Raw genomic sequence first — 8,871 nt, 5'->3', positions numbered from 1 at the left:
AGAGGGAGCTCTTCTTAATATTTTGACACCAAAATCATGTCGATACACCTTACCGACTGCGAGTAAAGCCACCCACGCTTTAACTTGACAGACTGTAGGTTGATGAAGCATTTTTAAAGAAATGCAGTTGAAAATGAATTGATAGATAATCATTTTAAGTGGGTTGTCAGTTTTGAAATTCACCTAGCTTGCAAATTACCGAAATAAATGCAAAAGCGATGTTTTTAGTTTGCACATTTTTCTATAAAAATTAGTACAGTAAAAATCATGTGATTAATTAATAAAAATTATGTAATAAATTACATCCTTTAAGCTTGAAAAGTACTCATCTCTGCGCGCACATAACATCACCCACATATGAATTTTACTGCATTTCGCGCAATTTTTAATATGTCTTGTAAACGAACTCTCGAGAATGTCACCCTTCCGAACTATTAAACAGGGTTTTGGAAATATAATAAAATAATAATAGTATTCCAAGTAGGACTTGCACCGACTGTCACTTTTGCACTTTCCAAAACAGCACTTTTTGTGCGTACCAATCTTTTTTCTTTTCAATGCATTTTCTTCTAGTATATTACACATTTCTTTTTTGGGAATTTTTTTAATTTCCAATTGTTCGAAATAGCTTGTTTTCTTAAATGAAAAGGTCTATGAGAGGTGGCACCACGGAGTAATAATGAGACCGATCATGCTGTACAAAGCGTCTCGAGTCTTAACTGCGGTAACTGTACCTTTTTTGCAGACTTCGGCGTTTAAACCCAATGCTCCAAGGAAGGGGACATGCGCACTGTGATTTTCTATCTCCTTTTCTCCTACAAGAAATGTGCGAGTGATTGCCGTGTTGAATGACAACTATATACTGAGATTATGTTCCTGTAAATATTATCAATTGAGTTTGTCAGTATAGGTGTTTATTTATTTCTGTGTTTTGTATAAAATTCAGTTGAAAAATTGTGACCTAGAAAGTATGGGTAAGTAATACAGATTTAATTGTAATCATTAAATGATATAAAATGTGCAGATTGAATAATGTGATATAATTGTAGGTATTATGTTGTTGTGGTTGTCAAGCAGTGGCACTCACTGGCACACTTCTCGCGGGAGAAAAGGAGATCGCAAATCACAGTGCCCATGACCCCTTCCTTGTGAGTTTTGTTTTCAAAAGCAATAAATGTAGTTGCCGCAGTCAGAACGTATGTACGGAGATCGGTTTCCTTATTATTACACCGTGGGCGGCACCCTAGGTCGTAGTGAGGGGGAAAGTATCGATAAATATCGATACGGAAAAATAATTTTAATTGAGTAGAAAAGGTCTTGAAGGAATTCGAAAACTCTAAAGACTTTTTGAAATCAAAATTACGCCCAAAATTTTCTTATAGACCTAGACAAATGTCTTTTGAAATGTTGCATTTTTTAAATATTTGTGAATTTAGAGGTATATGAGTTGCTTTAATATCTGAGCTAATTACATTTTTTAAACCGCAATCGTGAAAAATAATATAAACCAATGCTTTAAATTCACAGAACTATTATGTACTTTAATAGTCTATATTTTTAAAAAGAATTTGACGCTGTTTTTATTTTATTTTTAATAAATATATAAGTTTCCTTAGTTTTTTATTTAGTTTCCTTTAATTATTTCCTTTATTTCTTTATTTTATATTTATTGAGAAAAATAAGTTGAAACTTTAAAATGTTCTTCACCGGTCATGTATAGAAAATTATACTTTCCAGCTGGTCGATTAAGCTTTTGTTTGCATTTACAATGGACATGACAAGTCAAAACTGTCATCTAGGTACTTGAAGTTAAAGTGAATATTTATTTCTGACAATATTAAAACTTTCATTTTAATACTGAGTTTATTAAATTAAAAAGGAAGAGATTTAAAAATTATTTACGCCTAGCGTTATAATGCTTAAACCTTCTTGCTCTTCAAAAATCAATATATTCCAATCAAGATTTTTTTCTTACTTCTTAAATCTTGTAAACAAGAACAAATGGTTTCATGTAATAAATAAGTGACGAAATTTTGTTATCAAATAATTTTTACATTCTCATCTAATGAGAAGGTATTGGTTTTATGTAAAATTTCACTTTGTCAGTTTTCATAAAATCTTCACGTTTTGAGACCCACTGAGTCAGAAAAAACGATTTTTACGAAGTTGTTTCTCTGCCTGTCTCTAGTCTGTATTCTGTAGGCACGATAACTTTCGAAAAATTGATCAGATTGGATTCTGCTTTGACACACTTTTTTAAAGCCCAAAAAGAAAGAAAATGTTCGTGAACCAGCTATTTTGGATCAAAATTCAAAAAGTGAGCACGTTTTCAAAATTTTTAAGACCACATTTTTTCATGATTTCAAAATTCTATGAAAGGTTATTCATAGTACTCAGATTCCCGAACAATTTATCCTAATGACTTTTTTCTATCAAAAGAAAATCATTAGAGTTAGAGCATTTTCAAAAATAAAAAAAAAAACTAAAATGAACATTTGAAGCCAAACAACGCATGCCATGAAAAAAAGTCAAGAAAAGAAAAACGTTGATTTTTGAAAGCCCTAAAAGGTGGCCATACCAAATTTTTTGATTTGGTCAAAAAGTTGAAAATTCAAAATTTGATCGTACCTTAACTTTTTGAAACCAAATTTGTTCAGGAATTAAAAATTCTATGACAGGTTATTTATTGTACTCAAAAAGGAAAACAATTTATCCTAATGACTTTTTTTGTAAAAAGTAAATTATCAGAGTTAGAGCATTTTCAAAATCCAAATAAAAAACTAAAATGAACATTTTAAGCCAAACAACGCATGATATGGAAAAAAAGTCAAGGAAAGAAAAAGGTTGATTTTTGAAAGCCCTACAAGATTATCATATTAGCTTTTCTCATTTGGACGAAAATTTGAAAATTCAAAATTCAAAATAGACTCATTCAAGTTTTTCATTAATAATTTTTTAGAGGACACTTAGTTTTTTTCTTTAATGGTAAGATATAATCTTTAAGATAAAAAATTAAATTATTTTAAAACATTTTTATAAATAAATATTTTTTGTAAAACGACACAAGGTATGCACTAAAATTAAAAGACAAAAGTTGTTCACCCAAGAAGATCTATAAATTTTTTATTAATCATTTTTAAATAGGACGATGAGATTTATTTTTAATCGTAAAAAATAAGATTGAAAATAAAAAAATTAAATTTTTAGAATAAATTTTTGGAAAAAGGACACGAAAGACGAAATAATTTTTTTTTAAATTTCTTTAACCAGAAATATCTAGAAGTTTGTAATAAAATCTGATTAAAAAATATATATAGTAAACAAAAATCTGCCCGCTGAGCGGGCACGTTCTTATAGCGCCCTGTGTGCGTGGCTAGCAAGTTTGAACGCGACTGTGGCGCGCGATTATTGATTCTCGCGCTTCACGCTCGATGATGCATTCACTTCGCGATACAAGCTCAGTCTTTGTGTTTACTCTACATTTGTGCGCAATTTTTTAAAAATCAAAGGTCAAAACATGGATAACTTCTATTTGGTGATTGAGAATCCTCTTTTGTCGAACCTCCTTCAGCTTTAACGAACACATTCTCATTATGTATCTCGTACTTCGCATTCGATTTTGTCGAAAGTGCTAACTTTTTTGCATTATTACATTCTCATCAGAGAAGGTATTAGATTTGTGTAAAATTTGACCCCGCCTCCAGTTTTTGTCAAATGTCCACGTTTTGAGGCACGATAACTTTTGAAAAAAGTAATCTATTAGATTGCCCTTTGGTACAGTTGTTTAGTGTCCTAAACTAAAGATCAATTTCGTTAGCCAGCCATTTTGGATGAAAATTCAAAAACTGGTTACATTTTGAATATTTTTGAGACCACTTTTTTTTAAATTCTAAAATTCTCTGTATGGTTATTCATAGTATTCAAAATATTTAACAATTTATTTCAATGACTTTTCGAAAAATCAAAAATTACTAGAGTTATAACATTTTCAAAATCCAAAAAAAAAAAACTAAGATGAACAATTTAGGCTAAAGAACGCATGATACGAGAAAAAGTCTTATGAAGAAAAACATTGCTTTCTGAAAGCCCTACAAGATTATGACCACAACTTTTTCAATTTGGTCAAAAAGTTGAAAATTCCAAATTTGATCGTACAAAAAAATTTTGAAACTACATTTTTTCAAGATGTAAAAATTCTATGCACGGTTGTTCATAGTACTTCAAAACTTAGACAATATATCCTTCTGGCTTTTTTCTATAAAAAGAAAATTGTCAGAGTTAGAGCATTTTCAAAATCCAAAAAACAAACTAAAATGAACATTTTAAGCTAAACAATGCATGATATGAAAAAAAGTCAGGAAAAGAAAAACGTTGCTTTTTGAAAGCCCTACAGTACTCAGGAACTCAAAAAAATTTTCCCTGTGACTTTTTTTTATAAAAGAAAATGATCAGTTAGAGCATTTTCAAAATCCAATAAAACAAACTGAAATGAACATTTTAAGCCAAACAACTCATGATATGAAAAAAAGTCAAGAGAAGAAAAACTTTGCTTTTTGAAAGCCCTACAGGACTACGATAACAACTTTTTTAATTTGGTCGAGAAGTTGAACATTCCAAATTTGATGCAATTTTTTAATAGGTAATCCCAGGCAGTGTTACATAAAAAATGTATTATAATTGACATAAAATTGTTCTGTGCAATGCAGAAAGTTTACATGTTAGACAAAATCAGGTACGAAACACGAGATACGTGATGAGAATGTGTTCTTCAAAGCCGAAAGCGCTTTAACAAAAAAGAGTTCAAAATCACAAAATTACAGTTGTCAGTCCATTGACCTTTGATTTTAAAAGGTGTGTCCACGAATGCGGGAGAAATATAAATACCGAGCGCGTAGCGCGATTTAATTATATAATCGAGCGCGAAGCGCGAGATAAATGTACAATCGAGCGCGAAGCGAGAGAACAAGCAGTTGCGCGCCCTAGGCGCGCTCAAACTTGCCGTAAGGGTCATTTTCGCATTTCAGCGTATACGTAAAGAAGGCCCACGTCAAAACAAAGATAGTGAGTTTCTTCACGCAAACAGCAGATTTGGCTTAACCAATTTTTCCTTCTCGACGGATTGTTCATCTTGGCGCACGGGGTATTTCCTAAATTATTTTTTTTACGTAAAAAAAGTCGTGTCTACTAAAATGTAATATTTTTTTCTCGATGATTCAAATTTTAAAAAAAAGGTTTGAAAGTGTAAAATTAAAAATATAAAGCATTGAAAAAATTGTGAATTTAAGAATCAAATCCTAAACAATTTAAAATTTTAACATTGAAATTTAATTTGGTTTTAAATATAAGGGTTTAATATTGTAAAATTGACAACTTAATGGCCTCCAAAATCTGATAATACCCAAATACAAACATTTAGAATTCTGCATTTCAATTTTCAATTCAAAACTTTCAAAATTAAATAATTTAAATTTATCAGACTATAATTGAGGCATATTCGAAATTTAAAAAATATTAATGCTTGTATTTTTAATTTACCAACTCTATGAAAAAATTTTAAATAATACAATTCTTGAAATTTCAGTTTATAAAATTACTCAATTTGAATGTTTTAAATTAAAAAAATATTGAAACCTTTCAATTTAAAATTCCTCTCCTTATAAAAAGTTTTCGATTTCAAATGTTTTACATTTATTCTAATTTTTCACGAGGTTTGACATCGAATAATCTACTTATTGCAGCTCTAAATTATTTATATCCTAAAGCTGAAAAAAATGTATTGCCGAATCATAATTGATTTCATTTAAAACGTTTAAAATTAAATAATTTGAATTGACAGGTTATACTCTAAGAATATTCGAAAATTTACAAATACTGAGATTTTGAATTTTAAATTTATAAACTAGTTTCTTTTAATTAATTATTATTTTATTTTCACGCTTCTAAAAGAAAATAATTACACTATAATTTTGCTTGTTTTTATTTCAAATTTCTCTCATTTAAAACCTTTTAATTTCAAAGGCTTTGAAGATATAATCAAATTTTCGAAACTGAATAATTTCGAATGGAATAGTTATTTAATTGCTAGCATACTTCTAATTTCAAATAAAATTGTGCGATAATAAAGTATTTTCATGTAAAATAGTTATGCTGAAGTTTAAACGCTTCCTTTTATATCTTGACATTGTCGACTTCTGAAAAGTTTCAAACCAAAAACTTTAGAAATATGAGTCATAATTACTTTCCTGAGTTTTTCTGTTGAATTTAACTAATTATTATAAAAATAAGGGAATTTTTTTTAATTTCTCCTGCTTATTTGAATGCTCTTCATTGTTGAACCCAATAAACAACCCACATATATCTGTATTCAATTGAATCAATTTAAAAATTTAACGACAGTTTAATTTTTTTGAACTAAATTGTACTTAAATTTAACACCATTTAACATCTACACTTTTAACTGAAATTTATTTAAATTCACCTAAATTTCATTTAAATGTTGAATTTAGCTAAATTTTATTTAAATTTTAAATTCAAATAAATTTTATTTAAATTTTAAGTTTATTTTTTTAAAATAAATTTAGAAATTTGACTAAAATTCTAAAGTACGAAAAGAATTTTTTTACATTTATTTATTGTCTCGAAACTTCAAAATAATAATAAATAGAATATTTGTAGGCTCTCTTTAAGTTGAATATAATTAGGTTATTCAGTGTTCATAACATTTTTAGCGTACAGACCGTACAGAGCCAGTCAACCGACTCAACTATAGAAAAGATTGCTATATAGTGATGGCGGAGGCGAATGCGAGGTGAAACAGAAAATCACGTTCCCCATGCCGTATCTAGGACCTAATATCTTTGGTAAGGAGAAGCAACTGTGTGATACGAAAGCATGGCAACTTTTTTGGAATAGATATCCTGAATTTTAAGTGAAATATCTGTGAGAGCCAGAAAGATGTCCGAAGTACTGTCGCCAAGAGCCGATAAAGTTCTACCGCCTATTTCAGCGCTAAGAATAATAAAATACTGTGAAATTAAGATGTTATCAAATTCATGTAATTTAAAAATTCGGAATCTTACATATAGGTTTTAGTGACATTCATAAAAATGCCCTGTACCATTTATTATTAAGTACTTACGCTTTTGTAAAAATAATGTTCATTAACCTCTGACCAATTTCAAAAAGCTGTTTCGTATTGAAAGTTTTAAATTGAACTCATAAAAGATGAAGAATTTTTTATTGCAAAACCTAAAACTGGCATTATTTTAAATTGTAAAATGCCTAAATTAAAAACTATTCAGTTTGAAATTTAAAGATCTGTTTTTTAGGAATTAAAATATTACCAATGCTGCTGGGACCACATTTCAACCAACCTTGTATCTCACATTCTTGTTTTTTTCCCTTACATCTCGTATAACACACATTATCTACAAAATTATTACAGCGAATATTATTAATGTTACGGAAATTACAGAATTGTAATCGGCACCACTGAACCTATAAATTACTTTTGTTCAACTTAAAAAAGCACTTTTGAAAAGTTTACTTGCAAGCTAATTCCGAATTAAATTATGCAATACTTACGGCATCCATGATGTAAAAGAGAACGGTGTGCTCCCTTGGAAGACGAATTTTCGTCTGGTTCCGCGCACTTCCAAAACCCCGCCATATTGAAGAATCCGCTAATCAGATGAGTTTGCGCGAAATCAAATTTCAATGCAAGAAAAATAAAGTAATATTTTTCTATTCGCTCAAAACTTGCAGAAAAAATGTATGAATCGTTTTGTTAATCTCAAATATGAACTGTTATATAAAATTTTTCAACTATAGGATGTATACAAATGGAATAATAAAAAATATGTGAACTGTAATCGTACAAAAACCATGCCGACGATGTGAATGAAACTTATGATTTGTTTATAACGTTTTACTTTTGAGTAATCTAGCATCAAATACCAATGTAATTATATTACATACTTCATTGGTCGTGCGCGGGAATACACCTTTCTCTATTACATCACGATGGCATCGAAATATATGTATTTTTTTTCAAAATTATCAACAACGAAAAAATAGTACATGACGCGGCACGGAAACAACTTTTGCTTTGCCTCACATTTAAATGACAGCCATGACACTCGTTTCTCGGTACTATCGGATCTCGCAGATATTTCACTCACAAGTTGAGAAAGTCCCCCTCCCCATCTATTCCGAAAAAGTTGTCATGCTTTGCCGCTGCAAATGGACAGAGCCTGAAAGACCAATGAGTGGGAATACATGCGCAACTACCGTGCAGTTGATTCATTTTCAAATTTCAGTTATTTAGACATTCAGTATTTACTGTCGTTGTCGTTTCGTTTCAGTTCCTTCAGAGCGTTTTAATTCGACAGCTACAGTAGTTGTTATTTTAGCATCTGGAGGGGTATCGTAGTTCAGAAAAATCCAATAGATGGTACTTCGATCAGGTAAGCCTGTTTTTCCATTGTTATATATAGCAAAATTACAAAAATTCATTAAAAACTTGATACTTTTTATGAATTTAAAAGGAATAACATCGTTTTCAGTAACAATAAGAGCAGCTGTAACTAGTTAGCCAAAGAAATGAATATTAGGAAAATTGAATATAAGGATGAGTATTCTGAAAACAGTTTGAATTTTATTCATATTTTTCTAATGTTTATTTCGCTGGTGTCATTAATTAAATAATTTTACAAACAACTGTAATTGTTGAAAATTTCAAAAATTGATTGGAAATATTACTTGACTAATAATAATAATAATTTAAAATTAATATATTAATAATTAATAAATTTAAAATTTACACATCAATCAATAGCCTAATAATATACTCTCTTATTAATTCATCTATAC

The 8,871-nt window shown here is 29.5% G+C and overlaps 1 long non-coding RNA gene across 1 annotated transcript; it reads left to right on the top strand.

Annotated features, from left to right (window-relative positions):
* Positions 1 to 864: 864 nt before the first annotated feature.
* On the top strand, positions 865 to 7,007 carry LOC117179307. Its single transcript, XR_004467906.1, has 3 exons — positions 865 to 974; positions 1,050 to 1,148; positions 6,729 to 7,007. It is a non-coding gene; the product is annotated as an uncharacterized LOC117179307 (long non-coding RNA).
* The last annotated feature ends 1,864 nt before the right edge of the window (positions 7,008 to 8,871 follow it).

The sequence above is a fragment of the Belonocnema kinseyi genome, chromosome 9 (genome assembly GCF_010883055.1).
Source record: "Belonocnema kinseyi isolate 2016_QV_RU_SX_M_011 chromosome 9, B_treatae_v1, whole genome shotgun sequence".
Classification (NCBI taxonomy): Eukaryota; Metazoa; Arthropoda; class Insecta; order Hymenoptera; family Cynipidae; genus Belonocnema; species Belonocnema kinseyi.
This window is presented reverse-complemented; position numbering and strand designations above follow the sequence as displayed.